This window comes from Lagopus leucura, unplaced genomic scaffold (assembly GCF_019238085.1).
Source record: "Lagopus leucura isolate 7727_CA_CO unplaced genomic scaffold, USGS_WTPT01 Super-Scaffold_100001, whole genome shotgun sequence".
In the NCBI taxonomy this organism is placed as follows: domain Eukaryota; kingdom Metazoa; phylum Chordata; class Aves; order Galliformes; family Phasianidae; genus Lagopus; species Lagopus leucura.
Window position 1 is genome coordinate 37329243 of NW_024962262.1, and position 12919 is coordinate 37342161.

Sequence of the window (12919 nt, forward strand, 5' to 3'; positions counted from 1 at the left end):
TTATCTGCACGATGAATGTTAATAACACTGCCACATATCTTCTGTTTTGGTAATTGCTGTGCAGACATTACAAATATCCTCTCATGTGAGACAAGATACAGTGCATTCTTGGCTGTGACAATTAACCGTTATCCCTTAATACAGAATAGAGATTTTTAAATGGAATAAGGCAAGAATATGGCACAAGAAGTTAGATACAGGAGAGAAAAGGAAAGCTTAACTGGATCATGTTTTGTGATGGCAGTAGGACACAAAAATTCAGAGAGAAAGAACGAAAGAGATAGATGTCTTAGATTAAAAGTGTCTCCTTCTAGGGGGAAGGAAGGATCTTGCAAAAGGACTGCACAAAGAGACACCTGCACGGAGGCAGGAGTGGTTAGTGATTGTTGCATAACCCCAGGAACAGCTTCTTGCTGTCATGTTCTCTACTGGGCAGTCCTGTGGTTTAATAAGCTAAAAAAGCCCTGATAATACAATGGAGAGTTTTGGTGCTTTTTAGAGCACGAGCTAGCTTTCATATCTGATAGATCAGTCTACCACCAGCTCACATACACAGGCAAGAGAGAAGAAGAAAATTGTACTAGACACAAAATTGACAACAACCTAATAATACCTTGTACAAGCCAATGCTTTATTACTGTACCGTTATTCCTTTACAGATGTTTTTTTTCATTTTTCCTTCTAAAAGCTCTGCCTAGTGACTCACACACATTGAACTAAGCAGCCTCAGAAATCATCTCAGCTTCTGAAGCATGCCCAGCTGCTAAATACACTGGTATCTTTTAAGCCTCCCAGAACAAGTTTGACATCCTTGAGAAATTCTAAAAACTAAACAAAACAAGTTCACAGGGCACCACTGAATGTTATTGACCTTAGAAAAGTATTCCTCAGTAAGACAACAGACAATTCTAGGTTTCAGTCCTGTAAGTCTAAATTCCACGTGGCTCTTCAGTCAAAAAGACTAAATTTACTGTATAGTAAGCAATCAAACCTTACCTCTAGATTCACATTCCTTTGCATTTCTAAGTTGGCAGTATCTGAAGGATTCCAGAATGATTCAGAAACAATACAACCATATGGAACTATTCTGGCAATGCATGTCACTTGAGGAAATCTCTGGAAAATTCTCCAAATACTGAGTCAGACACATCAATCTTGTGAAATCAGAGCTAGCACTCACAGTAGTACAGCTCTTAGTGGAAATAAAGGCAGATGCTTACTACTTTCTCAAAAATGAGACACCTCCTCTTCTAAATGACAATACATTTACTACATTTCCAATTAACTGAAGTTACTAGGAGAAAAAACTCAACTTCACATCATTTCATTATTACTGGTCTTACTGAAATCCTACAATGGACAGTACCCTAGCTATTTCTTTTTCTATTTTGACAGCTTGATTAAGTGTTGCAGGCTGAATGCCAATACGTTCAAGGTTAAAAAAAAAAAAAAAAAAAAAAAAAAAAGTTGCAGTTGGTTGCATTATCTCTTGAAGGCCAAGAGTCATAGACTGTGTAAACCAGAGCAATAATGTCAACGTTAGTCTGGAAAAGGCAGTTTTGTTATAGATTACAGGCCCTGCTGAAGATTCCTGCTCTGAATCAGAAGCAAGTAGCTCATGATGGCAAGTTTGTCAAACTTGTAGCTAGAAACCTCCAGTGAGATCATTAATATTTTTTAGCTTGTCCCAGTAAAATTCTCACGCAATTACAGGTTGGTTTTGCTGATAATTAAACTAATTACTTCTTGTCTTATCCTAGGTGAACAAAAAAACAATTCTTGTGACTCTACAGTACAGATTAACATAATCCAGTTCGCTCAACATCAAAATCCTACTGAATCCAATATTAGCACATGCAAAGCTTTTCTCTTATCACTATGTGGAACTACATTATCAGACGGTGATGAGTCTGATTTGACATAGTATCTTTCTGGTAAGTTCACATGTGCTGTTTCTTACTATGCTTATAAAATGATACTTTAAGAATTTATCTATGATATCTGGAAAGATATTTTTTGCTAGATTCTATCTCTTCCTTCCACCCTATCTCTCAAAGCGAGATATATCTGTTGCCTTGCTTTGTGTCTTTTGAGATCACTTATCACTTGGCATGTCAAAGATCAGTATTCCACATCAGGCAGTTCTGATCAAACATTCCTAGCTAATCTACGAATATTCTAGCTTGATTGAGTCTTGAGTTATGTGGGCCCAATTAGGTTCAAATCAGTTGCGGTGACAAACCTCTCTGTGAAGACTAGAATAACGGACCACTCATTTGCTCTTCAGCCTGCTACAAGTAGACCAATAGCTTATTGTTCCTTTTCTTACTTTTGTTTTTATTCCATATCCATACTTTTCCCATACCCTTGTTTCCATCTGTTCTACAATTTGCATGTCTCCTGACTTCTTCTGTGTTAGGATAAATTTGACTGCATCTTTCCTTAATCTGATCTTTCTTGATAACCATCAACTCTCCAGAGTGCAACAACTCTTCATTTTTTTAACTTCATCATTTGTGAACACTTTTAACAGAAAGCAGCCAAACTCAAGTTTCCCCAATACACCAGTTCAAAATACTGCTGCATCCCAGTTTATCCACTGAATGTTGGTGCCTAATGCTGATTAGGGTATCTGAGATACTGATATTTAGACACATTTTTATCCCTTTGCACATTTGTATTTCTATAAGAATCACAGAATCACAGAATGGCCAGGATTGGAAGGGACCTCAAGGATCATGAATCTCCAACCCCCTGCCACATGCAGGGCCACCAACCTTCCCATTTAATACTAGATCAGATTGCCCATGGCCGCATCCAATCTGGCCTTGAACACTCCAGGAACGGGGCATCCACAACCTCTGGGCAGCCTGTTCCAGTACCTCACCACTCTCACTGTATAGAACTTCCCCCGACATCCAAACTAAATTCCCCTCCCTCAACTTAAAACCATTTCCCTTTGTCCTGCTGTTATCTACCCTTTCAAAGAGTTGATTGCCCTCCTGATGGCAGGCTCCCTTTATGTATTGAAAGGCTGCCATGAGGTCAGTCCGCAGCCTTCTTTTCTCCAGGCTGAACAAGTCCAGCTCCCTCAGCCTGTCTTCATAGGGGTGGTGCTCCAGTCCCCTGGTCATCTTGGAGAGGTTTTCCTCTGGACCCTCTCCAGTAGCTGGGATTCCTCCGGCCCAAGAGCAAAACTCTGCACTTTGCTGTGTTGAACCTCATCAGGTTCATCTGGGCCCACCTTTCCAGCCTCTCAAGGTCCCTCTGAATGGCATCCTTTCCTTCTGCCGTGTCAACCACACCACTCAGCTTGGTGTTGTCAGCAAACTTGCTGAGGGTGCACTCGATTCCATTATCATTGTCATTGATAAAGATGTTGAAGAGCACTGGTCCCAGGACAGACCCCTGGGGATGCCACTCGTTACCAGTCTCTACCTGGACATAGAGCCATCAATGAACACCCTCTGTCTGTGGCCTTTCAACCAGTTTCTTATCCATTGAGTGGTCCACCCATCAAATCCTCATCCCTCCAATTTGTAGGTAAGGATGTGGTGGGGGACCATGTCAAAGGCCTAGCTCAAGTCCAGGTAAATGACATCAGTTTCCTTTCCTTTGTCCACTAATGCCGTCACTCCATCATAGAAGGCCACCAAATTGGTCAAGCATGACCTTCCTCTGGTGAAGCTATGCCCATTCCTCATGTGATCAAGCACGTTATCCAGAATGATCTGTTCCATGATCGTCCCAGGCACAGAGGTGAGACTCACTGCCCTGTAGTTCCTGGGGTCCTCCTTGCTCCCTTTCTTGTAAATGAGAATGACGTGACCCTTCCTCCAGTCATTTGGGACCTCACCTGACAGCCACGACTTTTCAAATATGATGGAGAGCACCTTGGCAACCACCTCAGCCAGCTCCTTCAGAACCATGGGATACACGCCATCCAGCCCTATAGACTTGTACACATTCAGTCTCGGACCTGCTCTGTCCTCACAGCGGGCAGGGATTTACCACCCCGGTCCCCACCTAGAGGTATAGGGGTGCAGGGCTCAGGGACGTGAGAAATACTGGAATCCTGGCCGCTGGTTCCAGATGAAGCTCCAATGAAATTAAGGTGGTCTCTGTTTGAGGTGTGCTGTACACTTATTTCAATCCATACACAGAACTGTCTAAAAGAGACATTCAAGGGGCCAATAATTTCTATCTACACAGGAACAAAGGCGGAGGGAAGGAAAGTGGAAGGGTTGTAATAGCAATGACAGGCATACGGTATTATTCTGCAAATCAGCATTTGCAGATATTTTCTCTGGGGGAAGATAACACAATCTAGCACCGCCATAGATAATCAATAAGCAGACAGTGCATTAACAAAACATATGGCAGACTAATCTGCACTGCAAATGTTACTCCCTCCTAAATAACTCTTGTATACTATTTAAAACAATTATTTCTATTAAAAGCACTTCTTTCATCCCTTGTAAATAACCACACTTTCAAATGAGAAACATACAGTGTAGTTAATATTTTCACCTTTCTTAAGAGGTGCTTGTGATTAAAAGAACTAGAGGAAAAAGATACTTTTTATTTGGAATTTTTGAATTCATAGCATAATTCATAAATATCAATATACTTTATTTACATTATGTGTCAGAAATGAAAATACTAGAAGAAATGAACCCCAAAATTTATGTTATTAGAAATTCTTAAAATATTCTACAAAATTCATTCTTAACACTTTGAAAATCATCAAACATCAAGAATTTATGAGCTAAATTTATTTCTAAGGATGTACCTTAAGAAATATTTCAATTGAGTGATTTTATATTTCTACATAAAATAAGGTTAAGATGGAAACATGCTTAAGAAATACAGTTGGGAAAAAAACTATACTTATGGTTTCAAGTCTTCAAAACTAATATATGTGTATATTAACCTTTTAAAATTAGATGTGTTCTAGTCAATATTTTAATTAATGTAAAAGAATTATGGTTTAAGGTTATAAAGTTATCTACCACGTACATGTTTATACATATGTTTCCAGAGGAAAAAAAGCACATTCTAACAAATTTAGGAGAATCAGCTGCAGACAGGAAAAGGAATAACATCATGTAAATGTCAAATATTGTTGCAGTGTATTGTTTATTTCTTAGCTAAGAATGAATAGAAGACTAACTCATATTCTCATGTCTTCCCATACACACTGTAGAATAAAATATGAAAAACATAAATTCCAAAACCATTCGATTCCATCAACAAATGATCCTCCAAAACTGTCTATTTTTGATAATAGTAAAGTACCATCTCCTCCTGAGTGTAACAGGTTATGGTAATGGTATTTAAAGAAAAGGGGAGAAATGAATGAAAACCTTCATGACATAATAATAAGGCTTCTATTTATGCTATCGATAGCATTCATGTTTACAAACTAAACCTCTATTCTATAGTTTCAAATCAGAAATTACCTTTCAGTTCTCAGCAGTATGAGGCATTTACTCACAGGTTTTCTCATCATTTACTTCCAGTAACAGATTTGATTCATCACCCTTTTAATCGTGTGGGGCTCCCTAATTTCAAAACAATTTCCACATCAATTTATCTTTCACACCTATGGGGGTTCAAGTGCACTCGTCTACCACCTCCTGCTAATTGACCTGTTGAGCCACTCAGAGATGTGCACTGGAAATGTTATGTGCATTCACATAACTACCTTACATTTCCAAGCTGTACTTTTTTTATTTCAGTTATTTATTTTAAGCTAGCCAGAATCATGCAATCCACTATTGGCTAGTTTATATGGTATCTTCAGCTATATGGCCTTTAAAAGATTTTCTTTCCTGCAACAAAAACCTTCTTATGAATAGTAATGCAAATGATTATACACTATGGAAAGTATGAAAAACATATCAAAATACTTTTTGTTAAGAGCTTACTAACTCCATGTATATACATTTAGCTAATTATACTACAAAAGGATGCATTTGTTTTGGCTCTGCCATTCTAATTTAGGGTTATACAGAATGAAAATACATAGCCATCCTTTGTGTTGGAAACAGCAATCTTAATAAACAAAACCAGAAAATTGGATTCTAGAAACTGTTACATATGCATTTTTTTCCAGGAAAATAGTTTGTAGATGAGTTTTGCATAAGTAACTTGCATAATTTTCACTATTTTGACTCCCTCAGGCATGCTGCTTGCAGCCTAATACTCCAGCATATGTAATTCTGACTGCTGAAATTCTGCAGGATTGATTTATCACCATGGTTTCATGGTAAAAGGGCTGTTAATGAGGGACTACCATTTTTTTCTGAGAAATGTATGTGATTTTTTCAAGTTTCATTAACTTTTTTAGATTTATTTTAGGCATAGTAGAAAAGAAAAAGGAAAACAAGAATAAGTGGGGTTCTATGATCCTCTTTGAAGATTTGTCTGCCTGTTTGCCTATTTGTTTCAAATTCAATTTCTTAATAAATTATCCAGGCCACTTTTTTTTTCTTTCTTTTTTCTTTTTTCTTTTTTCTTTTTTTTTTTTTGGAGAAACATTCATCTTGCCTTTAGATCATTAATTTTCAACATACAGTATGGTTACATGCACAAATTTTCAACAAAAATACATCTGAATCTGATATTTAAAGTGGAAGGGAAGGAGTAACAGATGCAAAAAAAATACATATTTTCATTTAATCCCCGGCATGTATATATGCATGCAGCATTTGAAAATATAGAAAACAGGAAATAGAGCCCAAACAGATGATATGAGAATTCACATAAAAAAGAATTATTTAAGCACCAAATCAATGCAGTTGCATAATGTACTCTACACATTGTGAGCCACGTGTAGCAAAAACTTTGAGGAGTTATACGGGACTCCTAAGGGCCAGAATCTCTGACAAGTGAGGACTGGTCTCTTGAGGCAGCATGCTTATGATTAGCTTTGGATATTATTTCATTTGTCAGCATCTTAAAAAAAAAAACCACGCATTTTAAAACTGAAGTAATGTTTTGGTATTTACTGTACAAAATAAAAAACTATTTTAATATAAATAAGTGGAAACAAGTAAGTGCCTTTACTTTTAACCTGAGATCTGACATTATCATGGCTCGTTTAAGGCAAAGAGAAAAAAGAGATACTACTAATTACAACACAAGGAGAAAAAAGGATTTTGTCTAGTTCTATTTACATAACTCCTTTCAAACACAGACTTCACAAGTGATATCATATACTTAAGTAGAAAGGGCTGTATATAAGTACAGTTATTTTTCCAGGTGATCGCTAATTTTCAAATCTGTTATGCTAATACTAAAAACTATGGACCCAATCTAACAGCAGTATTAAAAGGATTTTAGAATCATAGAATTGCTTAAGTTGGAAGGGACCTTGAAATCATTGAGCTCCAAACACTCGGCAGTGGGCAGCATTGCCAGAAATCATAAACTGGAGTTTGCAACACTACACAGGATTTCATTTAACTGCTATCCCAAAATCATTTTAAAATAACTATATTTTTCAGTTTATATGCTTAATCTAATATCTGAAATTATTATTCACGTTTTATCTTATTTAATTCTATTTTCTTATTCTGCAGAAGTTCAACCCAGAAGACAATAATGTCATATTTAACAAAATTTTTCCAAGAAGTATGAGGACATAGTACAAGTTACAGGTTGGCCGTTAGCACTGCTGCTTTTTTTTTACATTGGCACAACTAGAAGATTTTTTCTGTCAGGATCAAACCAGTTGGATACGTTGTGCAAGTGGAGCTGTATCTGTGTAGTGATAAAGTAGTTCTATATGAAATTCCCCTGGGAGAAATTATATCCTAGTACAAGTATTCAGGTAATATAGTTAGCTTACAAAACAGGCTTCAGATAAGAAACAGTCACCAGAAAGGAAAGAAGCAAAAACACTCACTTTAGACAGTAACGTTGAATGTCAAGTTTTAGACTATGGCAAACAAACAGTATGAAGAAGGAATATTTGTGTTTTTAATTCTCTGTTCTGCCACTGTGTTTGGCTGAAATGGCAAAGAGACAGGATCCTCTTAGAGAATCTACTTAAGAGACATTTCTGGAAAGAGCCTATGGATGAAAAATGCAATTTTGCCATGGTTTAGTGGCAGACAGTAAGACATTCAACTCTTCAGACCACATACAAGCTGGCTGAAAAAAATATTTCAGGGATTAAATTCATTCTACCATAAAATTATCTCAGATCATTTGAATCTAGGTCAATCATTCTAGAAGTTATCCAGGTGAGAGAAGGCACTGTGACTGCACTCAAACCACATCCCATGGCACTGTGTTGAATTTGTTATGACTTTAAGATTTAAGAAAACAATGAGAAATTTTGATAACTATCATCCAACCTTTTCAGATCCCAGCTAAACAACAGTGTACAAAAAGAACCAGGGACTCTGCTGATAGTTTTAGGAGCTTTACATGTTCACATATCTGAAATCTTTGCTATATAGTTAATGCATGCTTCTGTTACCATGGTCACTTAAATGCTTCTAAATTGCACAGCATCCTAAATACTTTCATTTATTTATTTACTGAAAAAGGAAGATTGCTTACAAGGACTCATACTCAGCTTACATGGTAATTAAAAAGCTGATTCTATTCCTACAGGCCACATTCTGTGGGATTCTCAGGTGGAAGCCATTAGCAAAACAAGAAGACTGTCACTGTGTTATTGGTTTTTGCTAGCACTGCTCAGGCTCTGGTTTCACACAGATTTTTTCAAAGAAGCAGCAGTTTTCCCCTCACTGAGGCTACCTGTAAACATCAAACTGGTTATGTGTATAGGCATTCCTCTGTGTAATCTTTTATTAGCAGAATATCAGATTACTGATTTAACAACCCATCCTAGAAAAACCTGCCTTCCTCTCAGTAGTAATGATTTGAATGAAGGAAAGAAAAAATAGAAAATGAAAAGAAAAGCAAAGAAAAATGTGCTAATGAATATATTTGCTTACACTTATATTTTAACTGTTCACACTGTAAAATAAGCAAATTAGACCTTTTATGATGTATTGGTTATTGCCTTAATGGATCTAGAGATTTACCTCACAATAAAAGCACAATATGCCATCCTAGTAGGAGTTTATCCAGCAGAGCTTGCTTTCTAGGTCATTCCAACCACAGAGCAGTATCAATTTGACATTAATAGAGAGATACTAATAACAATCTCAAGCATGTGCTAGAAAGCCCCCTGCTGCCTATCAATGAGGAGAAGTGAGTTGGAAACCTTGAGAAAAAACACGCCGTAAAATGCCAAATAAAATTCCTTTTTTCATCTAGAGATAAAGGAGTTCTGTACTGCTCTAACAAATAGGACTTGACAAAAAGAAAATAGATGTGAATGATTTTCTAGACTTGTTGTTTTGCTGATTGTGAAGAAAAAAAGTTGTTCCATCTTTTTTTTGGAGGAAAAATCATCACACATGCACAAATGTATTTAGCAAACTTCTGAAGACCCTTTTTTCACATGCCATCCAGTCTGGTTAGGAATTACAAAGAGATGGTAACAACTAAGAAGCAAAACAGTTGTCTATTGCTCACTGCATTTTTATGAAGTTATTGTTACATATTCTTAAATGCAAAGCTTTCTGCTTTGATTACAGTGGAGCTGTCGGAGCTGGTACAGAGGAGTTGCACAAAGATACTCAGAGGGCTGGAGCACCTCTCTTATGGAGACAGGTTGAGAGCTGGGCTAGTTCAGCCTGGAGAAGGAAGGATCTGAAAAGACCTCACTGTGGCCTTCCACCATGATTTTACTTTAATGTCTGTGATTAAACTACGTATTTATGTATAATTTACACTACTTCTAAGTGTATGTGTGTGGGGGATGCTTTAAGCTACCTTCTTCCTTTTGTATACAAACTGTAGAAGCATGATTAACTGTGTAAAGACTCATGCTCTTATTTTCTTGTGATTCTCCTGAAATTTTGACTAAAAATTCTAGGTAGATTTAAGCACTCTTCTGAAGCCTAAATCAGAATACAATTCAAGATATTGAAAATGTTGATTAGTAATTGTTTCTCTAAATAAATCAACTAAATTAAAATCAAACCAGGATAACTGGAAAGTACCTCGTTCATAATATTTCAAATTTATAGTTAACATCTTAAATCAAAATATTTTGCTTTTCACAAACTGTTTTTCCTTTTTTTGCATTAAGAAAACAAAAGATTTTCCAGTACTTACTGCTAATCTTGAATGTATGCAACGGAAAATAATTGTTAAGTAAGACCTTTCATTTCACTTAATATTTAGTTCCACGAGATACGAAACAAACAAACAACAACAACAAACAAAAGAAAACCACAACAACAACAAAAACTCCACACTTTATTGCTGACTCAGGTGATATTTTTGCATAACCAACTTGCTCCCATTTGGTATTGAGGAATTAGCGTCGTGAACAGCTATGATTTCACAACTGTTGTTCACTATTCCTTCATTCAATTATATATTAACAGTTACAGTTGAGGACTTCTTTTGTGATTTTAACTAAAACATCAACATTTTCCTGAAAAGTACATGCTTTCATTCCACAAAACTGTCCAAATACCTTCCATTACTGTCAGCTCATATTTCCTCTGAAAGGGTTAACAAGGTTATTTCCTTAAGACCATAACAAGGAGTTGGAACTAATGATTTTTACAGTCTCTTTGAACCAAAAGCATTCATTCTATGATTTTATAATAACAGCAGTTCTCAGAATCATAGAATCATTTGAGTTGGAAGAGACCCTTAAAGGTCATCTAGTCCAATTCCCCCACAATAAACAAGGATAACTACAGCTAGATCTGGCTGCTCAGAACCTGGTCCAGCTAGGTTCAGGCTCTATCTGAGTTTGCCATGATCTGTAGACTAATGAAGTTGAACATGACACTTCAATAATAAAATCCATGACAGTAGAGAATTAAAGGACACTTTCTGTGAGTCTTCTGCCTTGTTTGTATCTAATAGCTGAGCACCCCTGCCATCTCCTACCAGGGTAATTCCAACAGTTTCTAGTGTGGTTATTTTCACCTTGAGTATTTTCAAACATGATACACTAATGAGACTGTTTTCATATTATTGGTAGAATAGTAAACGAACCTAATACGACTAGGTTCAGCCCTCCTAATCCATTCTGCTGCCTCCATGTTTTTTTTTCTTCGATGACATATTTATATATCCAAATTTGTGAATCAAAAAGTATTTTAGACATTGTCTCACTATTTTTCATGTCCTTTGCAGAGCAGTTATATCCATATAATAATCTCTGGAAATCAAAGCTCAACTGATCTATCTTCTCCTCCACTCATGTCAGTTGAGGAAAAGCAGTTTTCACAAGTCTGAATAAGATAGCACAGAACAAGATGCTGTCAGCTGTCAAAGATATAGTGAAATTTCCACAAGTATGTATCAATTTTATCTCTTATTCTTTTTCCAGCGGCTATTCCACAGCTACCCTCAATGCTCAAATGAATGCTAAATGGGTAATAGAATTGCCTCAGTTAATGTTTCTGAAGTTGTTGCTTCTAGTGCCTAAAAGGCTGATTCTTTCATCTCCTTCTCTGCTGGTGCCAACAGATACTTGGAAATGAAGAGACAAGGGCACACTCTTGATCTTCAAATGTCAAGAAGAAAACAGCCAAAGCAGTCCCCTTCATGAACAATTTACGTGTTGAAAAAGAATATTAAATACTGTCTCCTACTATCTTTTCCTAAGCCTTAAAAGTTCTCTGGAGGAAAAGAAAAAAAAAAGGGGGGAGAGAGGGGGGGAACAACTGCACATGATATATACATTGAAATTAATTATACTTTTTGCTAGCAACATTCAGATGTTGAATTCCCCTCTTAAGGAGAATTGGAGAGGGAGGCACCAGTCTCTTCTTCCTGGTAACCAATGATGGAATGCAAGGGGACACCACAAGATTGTGTCAGTGGATATTCTGGCTGGACATTAGGAAAATCTGCTTTACGGTGAGGGTGGTGAAACACTGGAACAGGCTTCCTAGGGAAGTCACTGGCACTCCATGCCTGTCAATGTTGAACAGACACTCTGATAATGCCATCATTAATATGCTTTAACTTTTGGTTAGCCATGAAGGTGTCAGACAGCTGGATGAGATGATTTTTGTTGGTCCCTTCCAACTGAATTATTCTATTTTATTCTACAGAGAGATTCTCCCTTTTATAATTTGTTCAAGAAGAACGCGGATTAGGATACTTGCACTGACACAAATCCTTCTGGTACCTAATGGAGTAAAACCATATACTTCCAGATTCCACTGGAAGTAATGGAAAAATTTCTACCAAATCTAGCAAAGTATTCTATCGCATTATAAAAAGCAATTCTTATGAAAGTATGAAATTGATACTGATGCTGAGTTCTGACAGAATACATTTTTCTGTTCATATCTCCCTAACATCAATCATTTATGGAGATAGAACTTGAAGATTATTCTTATCAATTACATTTTACTTTTTTGTGTGACCAATCTGTCCTCACATTATTGCAGTAGTTTGTGAGTTGCTCTTCTCTTAGAAGGGAATTTTCAAACATATTCTAGTTTAAAAAGAAAAAAAAAAAAAGAATGCTTTATCACCATCAGGTTTAATTTTCAATTAAAATACTATAAAAAACATTTAAAAAACCCTAGCTTTTGGGAATAAAGCTTTAGTTGTAGCAGTATTAATACTTAGCAAATAAATAAAGAAACCCTTATACCTCTACATACCCTTAATGTCTCCTAAGCTACCTTAGGAGCTGGTCTTTTCATAATATTATTCTCTTTGTTGATGATCTGGACTGTGTCTGATTTTGGCCTGTAGCCTTAATGGCAGCGTGACAGCGTCTAACTACTAGGGAACATCAGTCATAACATGGAAGTCAAATGCTGGCCAAGAGGGACGTGAAAAAGTG

The 12919-nt window shown here is 36.6% G+C and overlaps 1 protein-coding gene across 7 annotated transcripts in view; it reads right to left on the reverse strand.

Moving 5' to 3' along the window:
- FGF14 (fibroblast growth factor 14) overlaps nucleotides 1-12919 on the reverse strand; it is a 393469-nt gene that overhangs the window by 81392 nt on the left and 299158 nt on the right. The gene's annotated exons all lie outside the window — the stretch shown is intronic.